At 46.4% G+C, this 23,689-nt stretch overlaps 1 long non-coding RNA gene and 1 other non-coding gene across 4 annotated transcripts in view; one reads left to right on the top strand and one right to left on the bottom strand.

Moving 5' to 3' along the window:
• Window positions 1-267: 267 nt before the first annotated feature.
• Window positions 268-23,689, bottom strand: part of LOC142566116 (uncharacterized) — a 281,596-nt gene continuing 258,174 nt past the window's right edge. For all 3 annotated transcript variants that reach the window (XR_012824972.1, XR_012824969.1, XR_012824968.1), the window contains 2 exons: window positions 2,083-2,344; window positions 268-1,629 (listed from right to left, as the gene is read on the bottom strand). This is a non-coding gene — a long non-coding RNA (uncharacterized LOC142566116). The remainder of the gene's footprint in view (window positions 1,630-2,082; window positions 2,345-23,689) is intronic.
• TRNAT-CGU (transfer RNA threonine (anticodon CGU)) lies at window positions 17,679-17,750 on the top strand. Its single transcript has one exon. It is a non-coding gene; the product is annotated as a tRNA-Thr (tRNA).

Here is a 23,689-nt window from a genome sequence, read left to right as displayed (position 1 = left end):
GAAGCTGGGGACGTATTCTGAAATGATCCACTTCCGCGATACTATCGCCGTCAGGCGCGTGCTGATTGAATGGTTGAGAAAAATCGGGTGACGTAGTGCTCAACCAGCCAATCAGCTCTTCCGATTTCGTTAAAACAGCCAATCAGTGCGCGCAGATGACGAAGACGTCGCCAAGGCGATAGTATCGCCGAAAGTGATCGTTTCAGAATGCGGCCCCTGTTCAGCACACGACAAAGAGGTGACACAGAATTTTGAACAAAGGTACGAACACATTTATTTTCTGATCGGTGGTCATCGTGACGATAGTAGGTACGCGCAGACATTCTCGTACCACCAGTGTTAATAAATGCGTGAGCATTTCTATGCTTACCCAATGAGAAATTTGTCCGTCGCTAAGATAATCAATGGCTCATATTATTATTATTATTATTATTATTATTATTATTAATATTTGTTTTGAACACATATATACATTTAGCAGGAAAGGAAAAGCGAGGAGCAGGCTGCCAACTGCCACCGCGGGAGGGGCACAACGGCTGCCTACTCTTAGAAAGTAGGTGACAGCAACACAGAAATGGAAGACAGGAAAGAGGGAAGCGTAGAGAAATGAAAGAGCAACAGGACAAATCTAAAAGAATACATTAGAACACACAGTACCAATCACACACAGCAGAGCCGGTCACTAAAGGTCATGCAACTACAGAATTATAAATAGAAGAAATAGTATCGACGCTACAAACGTGAACCTAAGTTAGTTAACTCTAGGGAAGTAAGTAGAGCGCGATGAGCCTGATCACGTTTAGACGCGCAACCACTGCGTACAAACATTCGTCGAGTGTGTACACCGCAGCCCGAGGAGATGATACTCCCGTAAGCAAGAAGAAGAAGAAAATATACTTCATTAAAAAGAATGGTGCGGCAGTTTTGGTTGTGGTGGCTTCAGATGGCGGCAAGAAAAAAAATATTATACATATGCTATGGGAATGTAACGCCCAACGCCAAAATGAGTTGAACTCCGAGACCCTATCGCTGAAGTGGGCCGCCGGTCTGCGCAGCTCCGACCTCGGCGACGAACTCTGGGCCGTGCAGCAAGCCCGCGAGGCGGCGCTGGGACAAAATCTCGACGTCTCAAAGGGAAGCTCATTACTGTTCGAAGCGAGATCAGGATACCTTAGAACACGCACCGATAAACCCAGATATAAGAAGGAAGCGGAGGCATGTGCTTGCTGTGGTAAAGCTACGGAAACGATGGAGCATGTTTCATGAGAAGGTGAACACATTTGCCCAGCGGTCGATTTAGGGCACCACTGGCCTCCTTGAAGCTCTTGGGTTCAGCGAGAGCAGGGGAAAAGTAAACATGTCCACAATAGGGATCAGTAGGAGGCGATTGGAGGATTGGTGGAATAAAAATAGGGAAACGACAAAAAACGGAGACGTACAAATTGTGGGAGTTCATAGTGTTTTTCTTCTTTTCTCTCTCTTTTAACCTAGGTAGGACATTAGACAGTATAATTGCAAGAGCTTGGTGGCGCAACCCACCGCCCCGTTCCAAAGGGGATGCTCATAACATCCATCCATCCATCCGTCCGACGTCCCGTCGTGGAGACTTGAGCCCGGGTCGCCAAAAGCCTGCAGGACAATTCAATGAAGTTATTACTAACCAATTGCCTGAGAGTCTACTGATCTAGAAAGTGGTGCCTATTGATAACTCATCTTCTGAAAATACATATACAAATGATGAGACGTAGAAGCTTTTGCACAGAATGAAGCGATTTTGCATAAAATTAGGGAACTGAGTTTTTGCACACGCAGACTTTTTTCAGCCGGACACGGAAAATCCACGGGACCCTAGCCATAAAAGCGCTTCGCTGTGAAAACTTCCTACTCGCTATTTCCATTTTATCGGCGCGCCAGAAAATGTTCGAAGTGCTTACCCTAGGTGGCCCTCGGAATTCAATTGCGTGCAAATGTTTTATTTAGTCAAACCAACTACAAGTATCCCTCTGAAATGACTTTTGCAAAAGAAGTGCCAACCAAGAGACAACGGGAATCGCTCACAATCGTGGAGTAATAATCACTGACCTGCGTGAAGCAGGGGAAACCCGCGTTAGGCCACATGCCAATCGTCCGCCGTGCCCACTGAACTCCAAGGCTTGTGGATAGTCTTTTATAGTAGCGTCTGATGACGTAACGCCGCTGGTAGATGGCGCTATAGGCTGGTATTGACACGAATCACAGGAGGGCAGCAACAGGGCGCCGCTGATACGGATGAGGCCGCCAGGCATGCACCGTTCGTTGAGTCATTTTGCTGATATGGCGTTCCGGCAAGGCTATCCAAAAAAACCTGCGTGAAGCAGAGGAAACGCGTGTTAGGCCACATGCCAATGCTCGGTCCGCCGTGCCCACCAGGGTTCGGGAACTTGTGCGGAAACGCTTTCATTGGGATTTGTGTGCTTTGGTGCGTCTGAAATTGGTCGGGATCGTGATCTTCGTTCTGTTGCACAGAGCGGGAACCGGGGACGGGACTCGCCAATTGTCCGACGCCTTCGCTGTCGTCTCGCCATCATCTCGTGCGATGTCAATGGCAGGCTGAATCGAGCTCGCGCGTATTTCATGCACAGAACCGTTACCGCCCATTACTACATCATGTAAATAGGGGAAGAGAAAAAAAAATTCGCCGCCCGATGTATGAAAAATGTTCAAAAGACGTACCACTGGTATGTACCCGTGGGGCCGCGCAACGTGTGCCACTGGGTCTATGCCCCAAGGGCCAGCGGGAATCTGCCGCTCTTCAATGAACCTTTTTTGACGTAAATTCTTGGATCACTGCAAGTATCACAGCAGCACCACAGCTACGCGGCGACATTCACGTAACGCGATTTTTCTTGCAAAGGAGGGTCAGCGTCGACGAGATCTTCTTTTTTTTTTGGACACTCAGAAAGCGTGTTCTTTCCAAATCTGACCATCAACATCACGTTTGTGCTCTTTATGGGCTTTGCGTGGATGATATTAAGCTAAAAGACTTTCGCCGCTACCGAAGTATTTCAAGAGGACTGTTTTTATTTTCCCCTTAATCATACGCAGACAAACTATTTGTCAGCAGACTGCAAAGATTTCCAGAGTGAGTGCTGAGGTTACGAGCGGTAACTTGTAGGCCTGCGCGCTTGTTCTTTGGCTCCATTTGCAATTGGCGACGTGCCTCTGACAGTCTTGGTATCTCAGCATCGCTACGAAACAATGTGAAGTCAAATTGATCAAATCATTATGGTACATACCCTTTGCGTAAGCTGTAGATGTTGAACACCATTTTGTGTATTGTGACGATTAGTTCATGTGCAGCTGTGCGTTTCCGTGGGTCTATGTGGTTATATGTGAGTGAGTGCGTACTCGGACACTTTTTTCAAAACGTGCCTTGTAAACAATGCTTCGTACTTTGTATATGTTATCGTCCTGGTGGAATTGTGACTCTGTGTTCGCAGCGTAATGAACTTCCCTTTGAGCTATCATAAATTGTTTCTTTCCTGATTTCGTTTTTTCCTCTTTAAGTAGTTACTCATGGCAGGTTTCTTTTCCATTGCCGCCACCCATGAGATTATTTCAGCCTCTCTGACTTTCCGCTTGACGTTCTTTGCTGTTGTGTTGTTCACCCTACAGGCTTCATACTTGCTGGTATGCAACGCTCACTGGAGGGATGGATGGATGGATGTTGTGAGCGCCCCTTTGGAATGGGGCGAATCTCGGCCATGGCGGCCGCATTTCGATGAGCGCGAAATGCAAAAAAAAAGAACAAAAAAAAAATACCGTGTGCCGTGCTATGGGCGCACGTGAAAGAACCCTAGCTAGCCCAAATTATTCCGGAGCCTTTCACTACGGCGTGCCTCATAATCAGATCGTTGTTTTGGCGCGTAAAACCCCAGAATTTATTATTTTCTGTGCCAGTACACCATAGAAATTATGCGTCGCGGAGCGAGCTTCTTAAGAGCATCTTTCGTCAGTGAGGTGACAGCTTCGTCCCGCGTATGTTCGGGAGCTTGTGCGGAAACGCTTTTGTTAAGATTTGTGTGCTTTGATGCGTCTGAAATTGGTCGGGATCGTGATCTTCGTTCTGTTGCACAGAGCGGGAACCGGGGACGGGACTCGCCAATTGTCCGACGCCTTCGCTGTCGTCTCGCCATCATCTCGTGCGATGTCAATGGCAGGCTGAATCGAGCTCGCGCGTATTTCATGCACAGAACCGTTACCGCCCATTACTACATCATGTAAATAGGGGAAGAGAAAAAAAAATTCGCCGCCCGATGTATGAAAAATGTTCAAAAGACGTACCACTGGTATGTACCCGTGGGGCCGCGCAACGTGTGCCACTGGGTCTATGCCCCAAGGGCCAGCGGGAATCTGCCGCTCTTCAATGAACCTTTTTTGACGTAAATTCTTGGATCACTGCAAGTATCACAGCAGCACCACAGCTACGCGGCGACATTCACGTAACGCGATTTTTCTTGCAAAGGAGGGTCAGCGTCGACGAGATCTTCTTTTTTTTTTGGACACTCAGAAAGCGTGTTCTTTCCAAATCTGACCATCAACATCACGTTTGTGCTCTTTATGGGCTTTGCGTGGATGATATTAAGCTAAAAGACTTTCGCCGCTACCGAAGTATTTCAAGAGGACTGTTTTTATTTTCCCCTTAATCATACGCAGACAAACTATTTGTCAGCAGACTGCAAAGATTTCCAGAGTGAGTGCTGAGGTTACGAGCGGTAACTTGTAGGCCTGCGCGCTTGTTCTTTGGCTCCATTTGCAATTGGCGACGTGCCTCTGACAGTCTTGGTATCTCAGCATCGCTACGAAACAATGTGAAGTCAAATTGATCAAATCATTATGGTACATACCCTTTGCGTAAGCTGTAGATGTTGAACACCATTTTGTGTATTGTGACGATTAGTTCATGTGCAGCTGTGCGTTTCCGTGGGTCTATGTGGTTATATGTGAGTGAGTGCGTACTCGGACACTTTTTTCAAAACGTGCCTTGTATACAATGCTTCGTACTTTGTATATGTTATCGTCCTGGTGGAATTGTGACTCTGTGTTCGCAGCGTAATGAACTTCCCTTTGAGCTATCATAAATTGTTTCTTTCCTGATTTCGTTTTTTCCTCTTTAAGTAGTTACTCATGGCAGGTTTCTTTTCCATTGCCGCCACCCATGAGATTATTTCAGCCTCTCTGACTTTCCGCTTGACGTTCTTTGCTGTTGTGTTGTTCACCCTACAGGCTTCATACTTGCTGGTATGCAACGCTCACTGGAGGGATGGATGGATGGATGTTGTGAGCGCCCCTTTGGAATGGGGCGAATCTCGGCCATGGCGGCCGCATTTCGATGAACGCGAAATGCAAAAAAAGAACAAAAAAAAATACCGTGTGCCGTGCTATGGGCGCACGTGAAAGAACCCTAGCTAGCCCAAATTATTCCGGAGCCTTTCACTACGGCGTGCCTCATAATCAGATCGTTGTTTTGGCGCGTAAAACCCCAGAATTTATTATTTTCTGTGCCAGTACACCATAGAAATTATGCGTCGCGGAGCGAGCTTCTTAAGAGCATCTTTCGTCAGTGAGGTGACAGCTTCGTCCCGCGTATGTTCGGGAGCTTGTGCGGAAACGCTTTTGTTAAGATTTGTGTGCTTTGATGCGTCTGAAATTGGTCGGGATCGTGATCTTCGTTCTGTTGCACAGAGCGGGAACCGGTGACGGGACTCGCCAATTGTCCGACGCCTTCGCTATCGTGTCGCCATCATCTCGTGCGATGTCAATGGCAGGCTGGATCGAGCTCGCGCGTATTTCATGCACAGAACCGTTACCGCCCATTACTACATCATGTAAATAGGGGAAGAGAAAAAAAAATTCGCCGCCCGATGTATGAAAAATGTTCAAAAGACGTACCACTGGTATGTACCCGTGGGGCCGCGCAACGTGTGCCACTGGGTCTATGCCCCAAGGGCCAGCGGGAATCTGCCGCTCTTCAATGAACCTTTTTTGACGTAAATTCTTGGATCACTGCAAGTATCACAGCAGCACCACAGCTACGCGGCGACATTCACGTAACGCGATTTTTCTTGCAAAGGAGGGTCAGCGTCGACGAGATCTTCTTTTTTTTTTGGACACTCAGAAAGCGTGTTCTTTCCAAATCTGACCATCAACATCACGTTTGTGCTCTTTATGGGCTTTGCGTGGATGATATTAAGCTAAAAGACTTTCGCCGCTACCGAAGTATTTCAAGAGGACTGTTTTTATTTTCCCCTTAATCATACGCAGACAAACTATTTGTCAGCAGACTGCAAAGATTTCCAGAGTGAGTGCTGAGGTTACGAGCGGTAACTTGTAGGCCTGCGCGCTTGTTCTTTGGCTCCATTTGCAATTGGCGACGTGCCTCTGACAGTCTTGGTATCTCAGCATCGCTACGAAACAATGTGAAGTCAAATTGATCAAATCATTATGGTACATACCCTTTGCGTAAGCTGTAGATGTTGAACACCATTTTGTGTATTGTGACGATTAGTTCATGTGCAGCTGTGCGTTTCCGTGGGTCTATGTGGTTATATGTGAGTGAGTGCGTACTCGGACACTTTTTTCAAAACGTGCCTTGTATACAATGCTTCGTACTTTGTATATATTATCGTCCTGGTGGAATTGTGACTGTGTTCGCAGCGTAATGAACTTCCCTTTGAGCTATCATAAATTGTTTCTTTCCTGATTTCGTTTTTTCCTCTTTAAGTAGTTACTCATGGCAGGTTTCTTTTCCATTGCCGCCACCCATGAGATTATTTCAGCCTCTCTGACTTTCCGCTTGACGTTCTTTGCTGTTGTGTTGTTCACCCTACAGGCTTCATACTTGCTGGTATGCAACGCTCACTGGAGGGATGGATGGATGGATGTTGTGAGCGCCCCTTTGGAATGGGGCGAATCTCGGCCGTGGCGGCCGCATTTCGATGAGCGCGAAATGCAAAAAAAAAGAAAAAAAAATATCGTGTGCCGTGCTATGGGTGCACGTGAAAGAACCCTAGCTAGCCCAAATTATACCGGAGCCTTTCACTACGGCGTGCCTCATAATCAGATCGTTGTTTTGGCGCGTAAAACCCCAGAATTTATTATTTTCTGTGCCAGTACGCCATAGAAATTATGCGTCGCGGAGCGAGCTTCTTAAGAGCATCTTTCGTCAGTGAGGTGACAGCTTCGTCCCGCGTATGTTCGGGAGCTTGTGCGGAAACGCTTTTGTTAAGATTTGTGTGCTTTGATGCGTCTGAAATTGGTCGGGATCGTGATCTTCGTTCTGTTGCACAGAGCGGGAACCGGGGACGGGACTCGCCAATTGTCCGACGCCTTCGCTATCGTGTCGCCATCATCTCGTGCGATGTCAATGGCAGGCTGGATCGAGCTCGCGCGTATTTCATGCACAGAACCGTTACCGCCCATTACTACATCATGTAAATAGGGGAAGAGAAAAAAAAATTCGCCGCCCGATGTATGAAAAATGTTCAAAAGACGTACCACTGGTATGTACCCGTGGGGCCGCGCAACGTGTGCCACTGGGTCTATGCCCCAAGGGCCAGCGGGAATCTGCCGCTCTTCAATGAACCTTTTTTGACGTAAATTCTTGGATCACTGCAAGTATCACAGCAGCACCACAGCTACGCGGCGACATTCACGTAACGCGATTTTTCTTGCAAAGGAGGGTCAGCGTCGACGAGATCTTCTTTTTTTTTTTTCGACACTCAAAAAGCGTGTTCTTTCCAAATCTGACCATCAACATCACGTTTGTGCTCTTTATGGGCTTTGCGTGAATGATATTAAGCTAATAGACTTTCGCCGCTACCGAAGTATTTCAAGAGGACTGTTTTTATTTTCCCCTTAATCATACGCAGACAAACTATTTGTCAGCAGACTGCAAAGATTTCCAGAGTGAGTGCTGAGGTTACGAGCGGTAACTTGTAGGCCTGCGCGCTTGTTCTTTGGCTCCATTTGCAATTGGCGACGTGCCTCTGACAGTCTTGGTATCTCAGCATCGCTACGAAACAATGTGAAGTCAAATTGATCAAATCATTATGGTACATACCCTTTGCGTAAGCTGTAGATGTTGAACACCATTTTGTGTATTGTGACGATTAGTTCATGTGCAGCTGTGCGTTTCCGTGGGTCTATGTGGTTATATGTGAGTGAGTGCGTACTCGGACACTTTTTTCAAAACGTGCCTTGTATACAATGCTTCGTACTTTGTATATGTTATCGTCCTGGTGGAATTGTGACTCTGTGTTCGCAGCGTAATGAACTTCCCTTTGAGCTATCATAAATTGTTTCTTTCCTGATTTCGTTTTTTCCTCTTTAAGTAGTTACTCATGGCAGGTTTCTTTTCCATTGCCGCCACCCATGAGATTATTTCAGCCTCTCTGACTTTCCGCTTGACGTTCTTTGCTGTTGTGTTGTTCACCCTACAGGCTTCATACTTGCTGGTATGCAACGCTCACTGGAGGGATGGATGGATGGATGTTGTGAGCGCCCCTTTGGAATGGGGCGAATCTCGGCCGTGGCGGCCGCATTTCGATGAGCGCGAAATGCAAAAAAAAAGAACAAAAAAAATACCGTGTGCCGTGCTATGGGTGCACGTAAAAGAACCCTAGCTAGCCCAAATTATTCCGGAGCCTTTCACTACGGCGTGCCTCATAATCAGATCGTTGTTTTGGCGCGTAAAACCCCAGAATTTATTATTTTCTGTGCCAGTACACCATAGAAATTATGCGTCGCGGAGCGAGCTTCTTAAGAGCATCTTTCGTCAGTGAGGTGACAGCTTCGTCCCGCGTATGTTCGGGAGCTTGTGCGGAAACGCTTTTGTTAAGATTTGTGTGCTTTCATGCGTCTGAAATTGGTCGGGATCGTGATCTTCGTTCTGTTGCACAGAGCGGGAACCGGGGACGGGACTCGCCAATTGTCCGACGCCTTCGCTATCGTGTCGCCATCATCTCGTGCGATGTCAATGGCAGGCTGGATCGAGCTCGCGCGTATTTCATGCACAGAACCGTTACCGCCCATTACTACATCATGTAAATAGGGGAAGAGAAAAAAAAATTCGCCGCCCGATGTATGAAAAATGTTCAAAAGACGTACCACTGGTATGTACCCGTGGGGCCGAGCAACGTGTGCCACTGGGTCTATGCCCCAAGGGCCAGCGGGAATCTGCCGCTCTTCAATGAACCTTTTTTGACGTAAATTCTTGGATCACTGCAAGTATCACAGCAGCACCACAGCTACGCGGCGACATTCACGTAACGCGATTTTTCTTGCAAAGGAGGGTCAGCGTCGACGAGATCTTCTTTTTTTTTTCGACACTCAGAAAGCGTGTTCTTTCCAAATCTGACCATCAACATCACGTTTGTGCTCTTTATGGGCTTTGCGTGGATGATATTAAGCTAAAAGACTTTCGCCGCTACCGAAGTATTTCAAGAGGACTGTTTTTATTTTCCCCTTAATCATACGCAGACAAACTATTTGTCAGCAGACTGCAAAGATTTCCAGAGTGAGTGCTGAGGTTACGAGCGGTAACTTGTAGGCCTGCGCGCTTGTTCTTTGGCTCCATTTGTAATTCGCGACGTGCCTCTGACAGTCTTGGTATCTCAGCATCGCTACGAAACAATGTGAAGTCAAATTGATCAAATCATTATGGTACATACCCTTTGCGTAAGCTGTAGATGTTGAACACCATTTTGTGTATTGTGACGATTAGTTCATGTGCAGCTGTGCGTTTCCGTGGGTCTATGTGGTTATATGTGAGTGAGTGCGTACTCGGACACTTTTTTCAAAACGTGCCTTGTATACAATGCTTCGTACTTTGTATATGTTATCGTCCTGGTGGAATTGTGACTCTGTGTTCGCAGCGTAATGAACTTCCCTTTGAGCTATCATAAATTGTTTCTTTCCTGATTTCGTTTTTTCCTCTTTAAGTAGTTACTCATGGCAGGTTTCTTTTCCATTGCCGCCACCCATGAGATTATTTCAGCCTCTCTGACTTTCCGCTTGACGTTCTTTGCTGTTGTGTTGTTCACCCTACAGGCTTCATACTTGCTGGTATGCAACGCTCACTGGAGGGATGGATGGATGGATGTTGTGAGCGCCCCTTTGGAATGGGGCGAATCTCGGCCGTGGCGGCCGCATTTCGATGAGCGCGATATGCAAAAAAAAAGAACAAAAAAAATACCGTGTGCCGTGCTATGGGTGCACGTAAAAGAACCCTAGCTAGCCCAAATTATTCCGGAGCCTTTCACTACGGCGTGCCTCATAATCAGATCGTTGTTTTGGCGCGTAAAACCCCAGAATTTATTATTTTCTGTGCCAGTACACCATAGAAATTATGCGTCGCGGAGCGAGCTTCTTAAGAGCATCTTTCGTCAGTGAGGTGACAGCTTCGTCCCGCGTATGTTCGGGAGCTTGTGCGGAAACGCTTTTGTTAAGATTTGTGTGCTTTGATGCGTCTGAAATTGGTCGGGATCGTGATCTTCGTTCTGTTGCACAGAGCGGGAACCGGGGACGGGACTCGCCAATTGTCCGACGCCTTCGCTATCGTGTCGCCATCATCTCGTGCGATGTCAATGGCAGGCTGGATCGAGCTCGCGCGTATTTCATGCACAGAACCGTTACCGCCCATTACTACATCATGTAAATAGGGGAAGAGAAAAAAAAAATTCGCCGCCCGATGTATGAAAAATGTTCAAAAGACGTACCACTGGTATGTACCCGTGGGGCCGCGCAACGTGTGCCACTGGGTCTATGCCCCAAGGGCCAGCGGGAATCTGCCGCTCTTCAATGAACCTTTTTTGACGTAAATTCTTGGATCACTGCAAGTATCACAGCAGCACCACAGCTACGCGGCGACATTCACGTAACGCGATTTTTCTTGCAAAGGAGGGTCAGCGTCGACGAGATCTTTTTTTTTTTCGACACTCAGAAAGCGTGTTCTTTCCAAATCTGACCATCAACATCACGTTTGTGCTCTTTATGGGCTTTGCGTGGATGACATTAAGCTAAAAGACTTTCGCCGCTACCGAAGTATTTCAAGAGGACTGTTTTTATTTTCCCCTTAATCATACGCAGACAAACTATTTGTCCGCAGACTGCAAAGATTTCCAGAGTGAGTGCTGAGGTTACGAGCGGTAACTTGTAGGCCTGCGCGCTTGTTCTTTGGCTCCATGTGCAAGCGGCTGCGTGCCTTCTACGGGCATATAATCTCAGCATCGCTCCGAAACAATGTGAAATCATTATAGTACATACCCTTTGCGTAGGCTGTAGATGTTGAACACCATTTTGTGTATTGTGACGATTAGTTCGTGTGTAGCTGTGCGTTTCCGTGGGTCTATGCGGTTATATGTTAGTGAGTGCGTATATAACGTGCGATATAAAAACCGAAAGGTTATTGGTCAGTTGGGTTTAGTGTGACAGTGCGGAACGAATGCCCCCAGCGCCTTTTACTTTCAGAAATGGTGTCAATAGCAATGCTATCCTCAGTTCTGCTCGGTGTTATGAAACGCATGTTAATTAACAGGTTAAGGGATAGTTACAACCATATAAAGAAACCAGACAAAGAAGCCAGAGAAAACTTCATCTTATTAGCTTGAGCGTTCCCTGGTTTTATTGCCTTTTTTTCTTCATTTGATTTTAACTAACAAAAGAAAATCGAGACCATCGGATCTTCTTATACTTCTGGCTAAGCATCATGGATAGGCATTCGAAACAGTCAGGCTCAAATTGCCAAAGTACGACAGTATCAGGAATGTTAAAGACGTAGCAGTGCGTAAATATTCCGAAGCTTCGAATACACAACGGAACAACTTTTCTATTCTATTCCGTCCTAGAATAGAGCAATTGCTGTGTTGATCAGCTCGTCGAACGATAGATTTGCACTTTGAAATTTTTAGAATTTATTTAAACCGTTTTCGAATAATCCGCAACTATATCAAAATTGTTTACAACCGGATTTGAAACGCGTGACCTCCCTGCCGAATCGAGGCTACGTGGACCAGAAATGTAGAAGAAGGCGGCGTGCTCACAAAACTATCCGAAATGTTGGCACCGTATTCGGAGGGTATTCGCAAACGATTTAATCCCGTTCTTTTTTAGACGCTATGAGCAATATATGATTCTGATCGGATCCCAAGCTACGAATTTTGGAATCCTTTTCGCTTCAGATTTAAATATGTCTATTTGCGCACACTGAAAATAATAAAGGAAAAATTCTACAGCCGTGCCCTACTTACCCGTAAGATACCTTCTTTAAAAAAATTATGGGGTTTTACGTGCCAAAGCCACTTTCTGATAATGAGGCACGCCTTAGTAAGGGACTCCGGAGCACCTGGGGTCCTTTAACCTGCACCTAAATCTAAGTACGCAGGTATTTTCGCATTTAGCCCCCCATGGAATTGCGGCCGCCGTGGCCGGGACTTCGTGCTTAGCAGCCCAACTTCATAGCCACTAAGCAACCACGGCGGGTGATACTTTATTTAAAATGCATGCCAGGTTTTTCATGGCGAATGAGCATTTTGTGCAACCTAGTGTCGCAAAGCTCCTTTTTATGTTCTGAATACTTTCGGAAATCGCCATAATATTAAGATTCCTGGTCTAAGCGTACATCATATATATATATATATATATATATATATATATATATATATATATAATGGCAACTATCAGGCACCCGGGTTTAAACATATGCAACTGCGACCTTGCTGGGCAGAACGAAGGTAACGTTGTCTGCCGTCGCTTGGAGATACTCAGACACTTTTTTGCATTCTGCCTGTTTGCAGAATTAACTTAATTAATCAACTTCTCAAATATTATAGGTAGATGAAAAGTGTGAATGAAAACTCCTGACACAGCTTTATGTTGCTCAATACGAGCTACATAAAAGTGTTTTTCCAAGCCTGGAAGAAGCCCGCGAATACACGCAAAATGCCTCGAGCGGCAATTCACGCGGCCATCTTGCGTGTATATTCGGGCTGCTTTCACGCTCGGAAAAATACTTTTATGCAGCACGTACTGAGCAACAGAAAGCTACATCGGGAGTTTTTCATCTTGCTCTACAATTTTCTCATTGACACTTTTAATCTAGCTATAATACTTGAGAAGTTGATTGATTAATTAATTAAGACTAATTATCTAATTAGTCGGAATTAAAAATTATACATCTCCAAGCGACGGCAAACAACATTACCTTGGTTCTGTCCATGCAGCAACGTGGCACTTGCATATTTTTAATGTTTGGCTCAAGTTACGTGGGACAGACTATATATCATAAATTTTTATTATGTATAGCTTTTCGGCCGCTCCAGCAAGGCTGGCCGCAGCTCTGCACCTCCAAGAGGGATGTCTGCAAGTATGCGAGTAAATAAAGAACAAATATAGAGCAACCTGTTAGCATATTTAGAGTGGCTAGAATACATAAACATACTCCCGTTTAATTACGCCAATTTGCCGTCTGCAGAGGCGAAGAATAGTAAGCTTTACTTGTCAGTTGGCTCTGCGCATAGAGCCACCACGCGTTCATAGAACTCATGACGTCATGGGATGCCTCTTGGAGAAGCAGCACATTGTGCGGTTGCTGCTTCTTGGCACTGTTTCCGGGATTGACCCTCATTTTTGGGTGAGCACGCCTCCTCAAAAAAAAAAAATCCCTACCAACTATAGTGGCTAACAACTTCGCTGTAAAACGCGTGATACGGCAACTGCACTCCACCTCTCGCGCTTCCTTCTGGACACGCTGTGCCATCTAGTGGCGCTGCCGAGAAGTCCGCGTGTGGCCTCCGAGACGAGAAGCGTGGCGCGCCGGTGCCTGCGAGCTCTGTGAATTGCTCCCTCGCTCGCCGCACTCTCAGTGGCACATCTATATATATATATATATATATATATATATATATGTATATATATATATATATATATATATATATATATATATATATATATATATATATATATATATATATATATATATATATATATATGCGGTATTCATAAAAAGCGCTAAAGACGAAGACGCAAGAAGCACATACAACAGGATGGACGGGCGCAAAACTCACAACTAGCCTTTATTTCAAACAATCATGTATTACATGATCATACGAAAGATTGTATAAGTCAATCAGTTCATACATAAGATTATATAGTCAATCTGTTCACGTGTCTATATAGATACCTCGAAAGGCACTGCATGACAAAGAAGTGACTTTCTTTTCGAGCCAACACACTGTATGTATATATACAGGGGCTCTCTTTCGTTACACCTATAAGTAGCTGCAGAGTCGCTTTTGCAACGCACAGCTGCTGCTCTTGCATGGCTGCGGGCCTACCGAACACGGACACGCTACCTCATATCGGAATTCACCTTGGACTTCAGAAGTGGCGGTTCACGGAAACCCTTGTAGAGCTGGCATGGGGCCCCCGCGTATTGCGGGGGAGTGCCTTGGCGGAGAGGCTTGCGGAAACCCCTTCCTTTTTTTTTTATGCCATCCACTCAGTGGGCGAATATAGCGTCATCATCATCGCGATCGATCATCATCACTCGTCATTGTAATCACCGCTAATCCCGTGAGCTTGCCTCTCCCGTCACGAGCAAGGAGAACGCGCTCTCGGATCTCGGCATGGCTGGATACTGAAGCCGCTGCTCTGCTCGTTTAGCTTCTTGCCAGGGACGACGGCGCGTCACGTCGACCACCTTCGCATCGTCTTTACCGTGCCATCACTCGATGTTCATCTGCTGCCTAATTGTTCAACTAATAATATTTGGGGTTTTCCGGGCCAAAAACCACTTTCTGATTATGAGGCACACCGTAGTGGAGGACTCCGGAAATTTTGACCACCTGGGGTTCTTTAACGTGCGCCTAAATCTAAGCACACGGGTGTTCTCGCATTTCGCCCCCATCGAAATGCGGCCGCCGTGGCCGGGATTCGATCCCGCGACCTCGTGCTCAGCAGCCCAACACCATAGCCACTGAGCAACCACGACGGGTTAATTGTTCAACTACTACATGTGCCTGGTGAGCGCCGTTTCACTGAATGGTCTGAGGGTTGTTTCACCACTGGCACACACCGAGAGGATGTGTCAAGTTGTAGCAGAGACCAGGAAACATCGGGATGTATTATCTCGGCAGAATTCACAGATGCTCGCTCTGGACACAACACTTGGGAATCTGGAGCTGAAGGTTACAGAAGTGGTTGGAAGAAGTGAACGCTCTGCCAACCACCTGTGCGTAGGGATCTCCGAAGACACGGGCAGCCTGAGCTGCATGACCCTGGCCGCTGACTTTGCTCGGATAGGAGACGTCACTACTCGGATGAAGCGAGGCCTACCAATTTGATGCCCCTGGACATTGTCTTCATCGCGATGACCTGTCCTACTTTGCTCCTGTCCATGGTGCGTTGCCCTGACATTCGCTATGACTCTGGCATAGTCCACTGAATATACTTTTCAGGTTATTAAGTGGATCAACATATTCACCGAAACTTTTTCGATAAAATAAATGCCGACGGTCACCATGCTTCGCCCTCGGTTGTGTTATGGCTGGTCGGTAGTCTCTGTATTTTTCACTTTTAGCGCCACGACATTCCCCTTCAGCGTCAGTAATATAGATGAACGCTGACGAGGATTTATCGCGAGAATAAAAATACGCTAGAGCGCCTTCTCCGAGAAGCCGCGTCTACCAGCCGCTCTCGGAACCATTGGCACCATGACTGACCGATATAAACTGGCCGCGGCGATTTTCTTTCGGCCCGCCTCAGCAATTACTGTTTTACTCGTGTTATATTTAGAGGTAAACAAGGGCTGCTTTTTTGTTGTTGTGTTGATGATGATAATGAAGAAGATGATGATGGTGATGATGATGATGAACCTCTGTCATGGCTCGCACCCACTAAGGGAGATAGGCCAAGAATCGGGCGGCAGGAGATAGCTAAAGGAAATTTTTATTTGAGGACGATGAACGCAAAGTAAGAGAAATACAAAAACAGGTGATGATGCAATAACTAGACTTTTTTACCCCAAATACGTTTAGCATCCTCATGCTGTTTTTCTTCACGAGTACGGTTGTGCATCAAGTAGGTAATGCAACAGGATGATAAATCCTCCAGGCGTCTTTGTACACAGCTGAACATTTCTTGCAGAGTGGTATTTTGGGTTGATCATTTTCAAGGATACTTTCACTTTCGCGAGATTTCGCATTTTGTATCGTCGAAAGCGCCGGCGTCTACAGCCGGCAGGGTTCCTGGAAATTATGCTAAGACATCTTGCTTGGCACTGTTCCAAAAATGTCGCCCGTATATAGAGTCCGCTGCGTCGGGTGCTACTCACGTCGAACATCGCGAAAGTGAAATTATCATCGAGGGTAAGCATCCGGAAAGGGGGCCCTACAGGTGTACCCGAAGCAAGGGTGGCTCATGGACATGTAAACTCGGCCTCCGAACCAGGCATGTTTTCTCGTGCGCTAGTACAGAAGCGCCATCCCATCGTCCATGGCCGTTGTACTAACTCGACCCTCGGGTCATGAGTCGTTTCCTCGGGGGAGTGCACCTTAAGCAGCTACCTGTTTGTCTCTCCTTCAATCTCATCGAAAGTGGAGCGGGGAGCAAGGAAAGAGGGTCAGTGGGCCCTATTATTGTCCCGTTCGTGATCCTGACCGGCCATTGCAGCAGTGAGCAACCAACTGTAGCCATTTGCTCCCCTTCTTCCACCTCCCTCAACAAGCATAATCTGACGTGCCTGCTCTACGTTGCCAACTGACAAAGCACCTTGTAGATACTATCGTATCTGCCCGTCTTACTGATCAATATGATGCTACAGTGCGCAATACAACGTCAGGCTTCATTGTGGACTGTGTAGTAAGCAAAGCAGCAGAGGAGACTGCCATACTTGTTCTGCTCGTAGGCCTGTACGAGCTACGTATGGCAGCAAAACTTCACATGTTAGTGGGGACGCGCTGCACACGATGGATGAGTCTACTCGTCGCGAGGACACCATTATTACGCCTGCCCATGACTACGAGACCGTGCTGCGCAGTCGCAGAAAGCAGCCGTCAATACCGCATCGGAGTGACCATACTACACCATACCTGCTCACAAGAAATATCAGAATTACCTTGTATAGCAGGAACGAATTTCCCATTGTGTTCTAAATTTTAAGACGCATGCACTTCATTCACTTTAAGTTTCGTACATACGGCCGCCAAAAAAAAAAAAAAAAAGTAAGGAGATATTCCGTTCTGTGAAGGTGGAAGCCCAGCGAAGTTTTAGCACGCTCCACAGGGTTAGACAAGGGCACATGTGTTAATTTTCATCATGTGGTAATGGTAACGACGATAGCTTCGAGATTACTGTAATATACATTGATCGCTTCGGTTACAACCTTCGACAGAATCGATTTTCGCCAAGGTTAGATCTATGCAAGACCGTTGTTTACTGTGTTGTGTTCTTGAGTGATTTGGATTGGTGTGTCATAGCAAGCCAACAAACATTGACACCAAGAACAACATAGGGGAACTTACTTGTACTTTGTCAAATGAATTAAAGAAATTATAAGTTAATGGAAATGAAAGTGGATGAAAATACAACTTGCCGCCGGTGGGGTACGATTCCACGTCTTCGCATTACGCGTGCGATGATCTACCGCGGTAGCTCAATTGGTAGAGCATCGCACGCGTAATGCGAAGACGTGGGATCGTTCCCCACCTGCGGCAAGATGTTGTTTCATCCACTTTCATTTCCATTTTTTTTATTTCTTTAATTAATTTAGTAAATTACAAGTAATTTCCCCTATGTTGTCCTTGGTGCCAATGTTTGTTGGCTTGTTATGATATGCTTAATAAAAATCGTGCCCTTGGTGAAGCCCCTTTCTTCTCGTTTATCGGATTCGTGTGGCATTTCTAACCAAAATCTTCTAGCACAAACTGAGTGCACCATTTCTTGTCTGGTTCTAAAATGTCCACATTGAAATATACAACAATGAACGCAGGGGCAGTGTCATTACGGCTAACTCATGCAAAGTCCGTGGTCATGCACTTCTCAATATCCCGCTTGGGTATGCCTGGAGATATATACACAGTGGTGATCACACTTCCGTCTTTCGTTCGTAGGGCACAGACATTCCCTTAGTCGGTGGCATTGTGCTCTTGTGAGTCAATGGTGCATGGTTGTACAAACATTTTGGTCTTTGCGTATATGGCAACGCCGCCTGCTCGTGAGTCCATCTGCTGTTCACAAACGATTGCAGCATACGAATCGACTTCAAACGATGCACCTTGATTTGTAATAATAATAATAATAATAATAATTAAGCACGGAGTGCCTGAAGCCGGCTTCGCCTTCGCCACGTGTCGGCCCGGTATTGCACTCTCCAAGATCGGCCCATGCTCACCTTTTTTTTTTTATTGTTTGCACACAAACATGAAAAATTCATGGATTCCTATAGCCATATAGAGCTTCGCTGGAAAAAAATGAAAAAAAAGTGTGTCGATTGGGGCATTACACATCTGTAACGATGATGTCTCGGACGCAATTTCTACGCAAGAGTGGATCCTGAGACGACGGACTTGCTTCCATGTTTTTTTTTTTTACCTTGTGCAGTGGTAGACCCATACCAATCGTACAAGAGGCTGGTAAACTCAAAAGAAGCTGACTGCTTGTACTAGGTCATCTAATTGCAAGCTTGGACCCAAGGACAAAACTATACCAAGCGACGGAAACGTGCGGCGAGAAGCTGCCGCGCATTTCAACTGCCGCACGACGTCGCCTCGTGTTCCGGTGAGGCCCCGATCAAGGCAGGAGGCCCAGGAGCACCCGATGCTGCCCTGCCGGCGGCACGGGACGGCGCAATTCGGCGAGGAGGTGCCTCCGATAGCGACTAGCGGCCGGAGAAAGCGAGAGTTCCCGGACGGCATTCGACGAAGCGGAACGGCCACTGCGTGCCGCCCATCGTCTCGTGCATAGCGGCTCGCCGCAGCCGCTTCCGTGGATCGTGACCGGACTGAGCTACGGGCACGCTCGCCGCAATTTCTTTGCCCGGCAACGGGAAAGCGCTTCCCTGCATTAGCTGTCCGCCGATTCACGTTCGTTTTTTTTTTCTTCTTCTTTATTTGACGTCGCAAAGCGTCGATTACAAGATTGCGAGTGGAGACTCTGACTCTGTGTAGGTATGCAGCCGCACCCGTTTGCACTATCGCCTACGTGCTATCTCGCTCTTCTGTTTAGTCGTATTCCGTCACACTCAGCCTGCGCAAATTCGAACTTTTGGGCTGCCGCATCAATTCACTCTTTTTCGGCGCACCTTAAATGTTGGAGGCATCGTGGGTCGTGTCTTCGGTTGCGAGGTTCTCTCTTTTTCACTTTAGTCGACTGCATGCGCGGCTTGAAATCGCGCGATGAATGTTCATTTTGCAGCGATGCGCATATATTCATATTTTGGCTCAAGCCCCAAAACTGTTAATCTGAAAGATAAGTTGGCTTCGCAAGCAGCATGCTCCCGTTTACTATATTTATTATGCTCGGTCAATTTTTCGTTACCGTTCTTCCTTTGTACACCTATTCTACGGTCCAAATGAAACCCGTTTATATTCAATAGTGATGCTGGCCCAATGCGAGGTAGGCAAGACATACCGCATGGCAAAGTTCTCTAGTTGCCACAAAAAGGACTTCTCTCTCTCTCTCTGTTTCTTTGGCAATAGGAAGTTCTATAACATAGTTGTGGTGGTGATGACGATGATGATGATGATGATGATGATGATGATGATGATGATGATGATGATGATGATCCTTAGTGTTGCAGCCCACTTGAAACGAGGCGGTGACAAATCGTCATTTAGCCAGCTTGAGTTAATCCAGTTCGCCAAATCTTTTGCAGTCTAGGAGTTTCCCTATCTTCACTTTATATTCTCTGTATTCATTTAAGCTTCTATCTCAGTATACTGTTACCAATATGTCTGTAACGACCCTCCTCCATCTCTTCCCAGTATTTTTTTCACCAATACTCTAAACGTCTCTTGCTTACCTCGACCACCGACCAGTTAACTGGATACAGAGCAACAGGCAAATTATTGACAAACGACATAGTAAGCGTATTGTCGTAATGTCGAATCATTGGGTTAAGGGTGTTGAGAAGAGAGCAGTCTATAGCAATGTAGTTATTCGATACTCAGACAAATCGGAGCACCAGCATGTTTCATAACTTAATTTTATGCGCGATATAGCGCGAAATCACACGAGAAAGAGGCATGCAGTGGGTTAGCGTCTTACCATGGTGTATGTTGTGCAGCTTTCCTGTGCTTTAAGTGTTCCATTGTCATAACCGCTAAAACGAAAAAAAAGGGTGTCGTAAGTTCTGTGCACGCAATTTCTACAGGGGCGCCATTACACCAGCTGTTATACCATATAGAGGTTGACCTTTCGGCTCTTCACGTTGCCCCTATCAGCGGAACAACAGCTCTCCCGATCACTGCCACGCGTAGGTCAACTGTAAAGTCCGAGCAAACTTTCGCATTTATCGGCGACGTGCGTACTTCGTCAGACAAGATCGTTTTCTTAACGCAGGCACGAATTATTGCCACCTGCGGCCTCCGCGAATTGGTTATGACGTCATGATATCACGTCACAATTGTCCACTTCCTTAACGGAAGCGATGCGTTCAAAACGTATTATCAGGTAAGAACTTGACTCCATTGAGCAATTGTCGAATGTGTTTCCAGTGAGCGTAAGAGAGCTTCTATATCCCTGGCACGTTGTATGCAGATTACATAAAACAAGATTTCTCTACAAATCTGCAGGCGATTCGCTGAATACGAGCATAACCTGAAATCTGCATGCTACTATGTCGACCGATAGCCAACTCTTCCCGCTGTCCCCAGTTACGTCATCTGAGCTATACAGATGATAACAAATGCTGGATGCTGATGCAAATCGCTGGACGTGTCGCGCAAAACGTGATCTGGAGCTATCTTCTTTATTTTTTCCCCCGTGCCCCACGACGGCGCACAATCGCAGCTGCGCAAATTTCGCCTTCTGTTTTTTTTCTTCCTTAACGCGAAGTCGCACGGCCAGCGCTATTTCTGGAGGGCATATATTTAGAAGGTATTGCGAAAATCACGCGGGCTATCCGCCAAATTCACGGATCATGTGATGTCGCGATTAGGCTCGGAAACTTGCCGCAGATCGAGGAAGCCGAGGGGGTCGATAAATCGCGCTCTCTCTTTCATTCGTGCTTGAGTATGCGTGCCAGCCGGGAATTAAAACGAAAGATGCATCACGCATGAAACGGAACGCAAGACGACGACGACAACAACGACGATCGGCAACAACAGCAGCGTGCGAGATAGCAGAAAACAATAACAATGACAAAAAAGAAGGGGACGGGGGACTCCGATATGGGCGGTTTGCTATGAAAACAGCGCTATTGGAGTTGGCGGCTCTGTGCATTGTGCTTGTGCGTACAGACCACACAACAATGGCGAAGCGGTCGATGCGTACGCCTCGCATGCGAGAGGTACTCAGATCGAATCCCAGTGTCGCCAGGTACCCGCAGGTTTATAATGGGATAGAAATATCCCCCAGCTCGGCGCTCGGCATATTCATAAGGGGTTTTCATCTAGAAAGGGGCCATACATAAAGTTTCGAAAGGTATCTGGGCGCCTCTCGTCCCACCACAGCAATGGTGAAATAGTCGAGCATCCGCCGCGGCCGTGGAAGGCAGACTAGTGCTGCGGTAGGTAAAAAAAAAGCCTGTGAAGTAGGTACAAGCGCACTCCCGCCGGCCCGGTGCTCGGCCAGCACAAGGAAGCCAACGCACTTGCACAAGCAAATCCTTCCGGGAGCTCGCACTGTCGCGTCGTGCTGATCGCGTCGCACTGGTCTGAACTGCGGGATTATTAACGCTGCTCCGCCTGACGCGGTCTTCGAGCGGCTAAACGTTCGTTTAGATTCCACGGCGCTCGATAGTGTGAATGTGAACTCGACTCTCTTTTGCATCTATATATGGTTGCGGAAGCACGTGTGTTAATTCAGCTCCCATACAGACCCCAGCGGGGTGCCAGCGAATCTGCGCTCTCGTGTCTTCTAAACGCGCAGCAGATGCTGAACTACAAATAATAAAAATGAAGGCCTAAAAAGAAAGGTTAGCATACCTTGGCGACTTCTGTGCCTCTGAACTCGTTTACTGTTACCACAGTTGCTCGTATAACTGACTCTAACGCCCCCAGATTTGTGAGAAACTCCGGCAACCCTTTACAATCTGCCTGAACTATATGCAACCATGATAAAGACTTCGGCAATACACGAACGACGACATGATGACAGCGATGACGGCAGCGTGACGACGACGACATGATTATGACTACCAGAGGACGACGACGACGATGGCACAACGACACATTCTGTCCCAACTATCATGCACCAAGATTTAAAAATACGCAAATGCCGCGTAGCTGAACAGAACCAAGGTAATGTTGTTTGCCGTCGCTTGGAGAGGCTGAAATATTTTTCGCATTCCGCTCAATCCCATTATCAGTCTTATTCAAATAATTAATTAAATAAGCAATTAATTAATCGACTTCTCAAACATTACAATTAGATGAAAAGTGTCGACGAGAAAATTGTAGAGCAACATGAAAAACTCCTGATACAGCTTTCTGTTGCTCAATACGTCCTACATAAAGGTGTTTTTTCCACCCATGAAAGAAGCCCACGAATACACGAAAAATTGCCGCGCGACTGGCCGCTCGAGACACTTTTCGTGTATTCGCGGGCTCTCTAGTGCTTGGGAAAACACTTTTACGTAGCACGTATATAGTATAATGATGCCGATGTAGTGGCATTTGCGACCCAATTAAAATAGTGGCTACAGTTTTGCTTACTATCGGCGCTTCAATTGTGCCACGAAATAATTAGGTCGCTTTTGTTCTGTGAGTGTATTATCAATACGGATCAAAATAAAAATAAAGGAAAACGCAAAGATCACATAGCCACAGAGTTTTTTGGTATCTATAGTACCATCAAATAAGGGCCCACAAGGGCCGTGACAGGAACATTTTTTTTTCTGCTGCATGCAGTGCAATAGCATTTGGCTTACATGTTCACAATAGCCTCGTTGACCGATCGCCAACGTGTAATAAACCTGCTACTGTCTAGAAAGAAAGAAGCGCAAAAAGGGGAACAACTCATTACAGCATACAATGATCGGGTCACTACACGCGACTTGTTTCTTATAACGAACTGATGAGTTTATGTATTGATAACATTTAGGAGCACAGGTGTGCACCTATGTGGGCACTTATGTAATTGGATAAATAAAGTAACGAACCTGTATTTGTATAATGTACAGCCTGCACATATGTGCGCGACAACGCAGCACACAGGTAGTATTAATCCAACATACTGATATAAACTATAATTTATCTAAACGTCACAGCTGAGGCGAGGTAGTAGCTTTTACACACTTAGTCAAGCCAGAACCTTCTCACTTGGAATTACTGAAGGTAGTAAACAGCTGGTAAAGGTAGTAATGGGCGGTAACGGTTCTGTGCATGAAATACGCGCGAGCTCGATCCAGCCTGCCATTGACATCGCACGAGATGATGGCGACACGACAGCGAAGGCGTCGGACAATTGGCGAGTCCCGTCCCCGGTTCCCGCT

This window comes from Dermacentor variabilis, chromosome 1, assembly GCF_050947875.1.
Source record: "Dermacentor variabilis isolate Ectoservices chromosome 1, ASM5094787v1, whole genome shotgun sequence".
In the NCBI taxonomy this organism is placed as follows: Eukaryota; Metazoa; Arthropoda; class Arachnida; order Ixodida; family Ixodidae; genus Dermacentor; species Dermacentor variabilis.
This window is presented reverse-complemented; position numbering and strand designations above follow the sequence as displayed.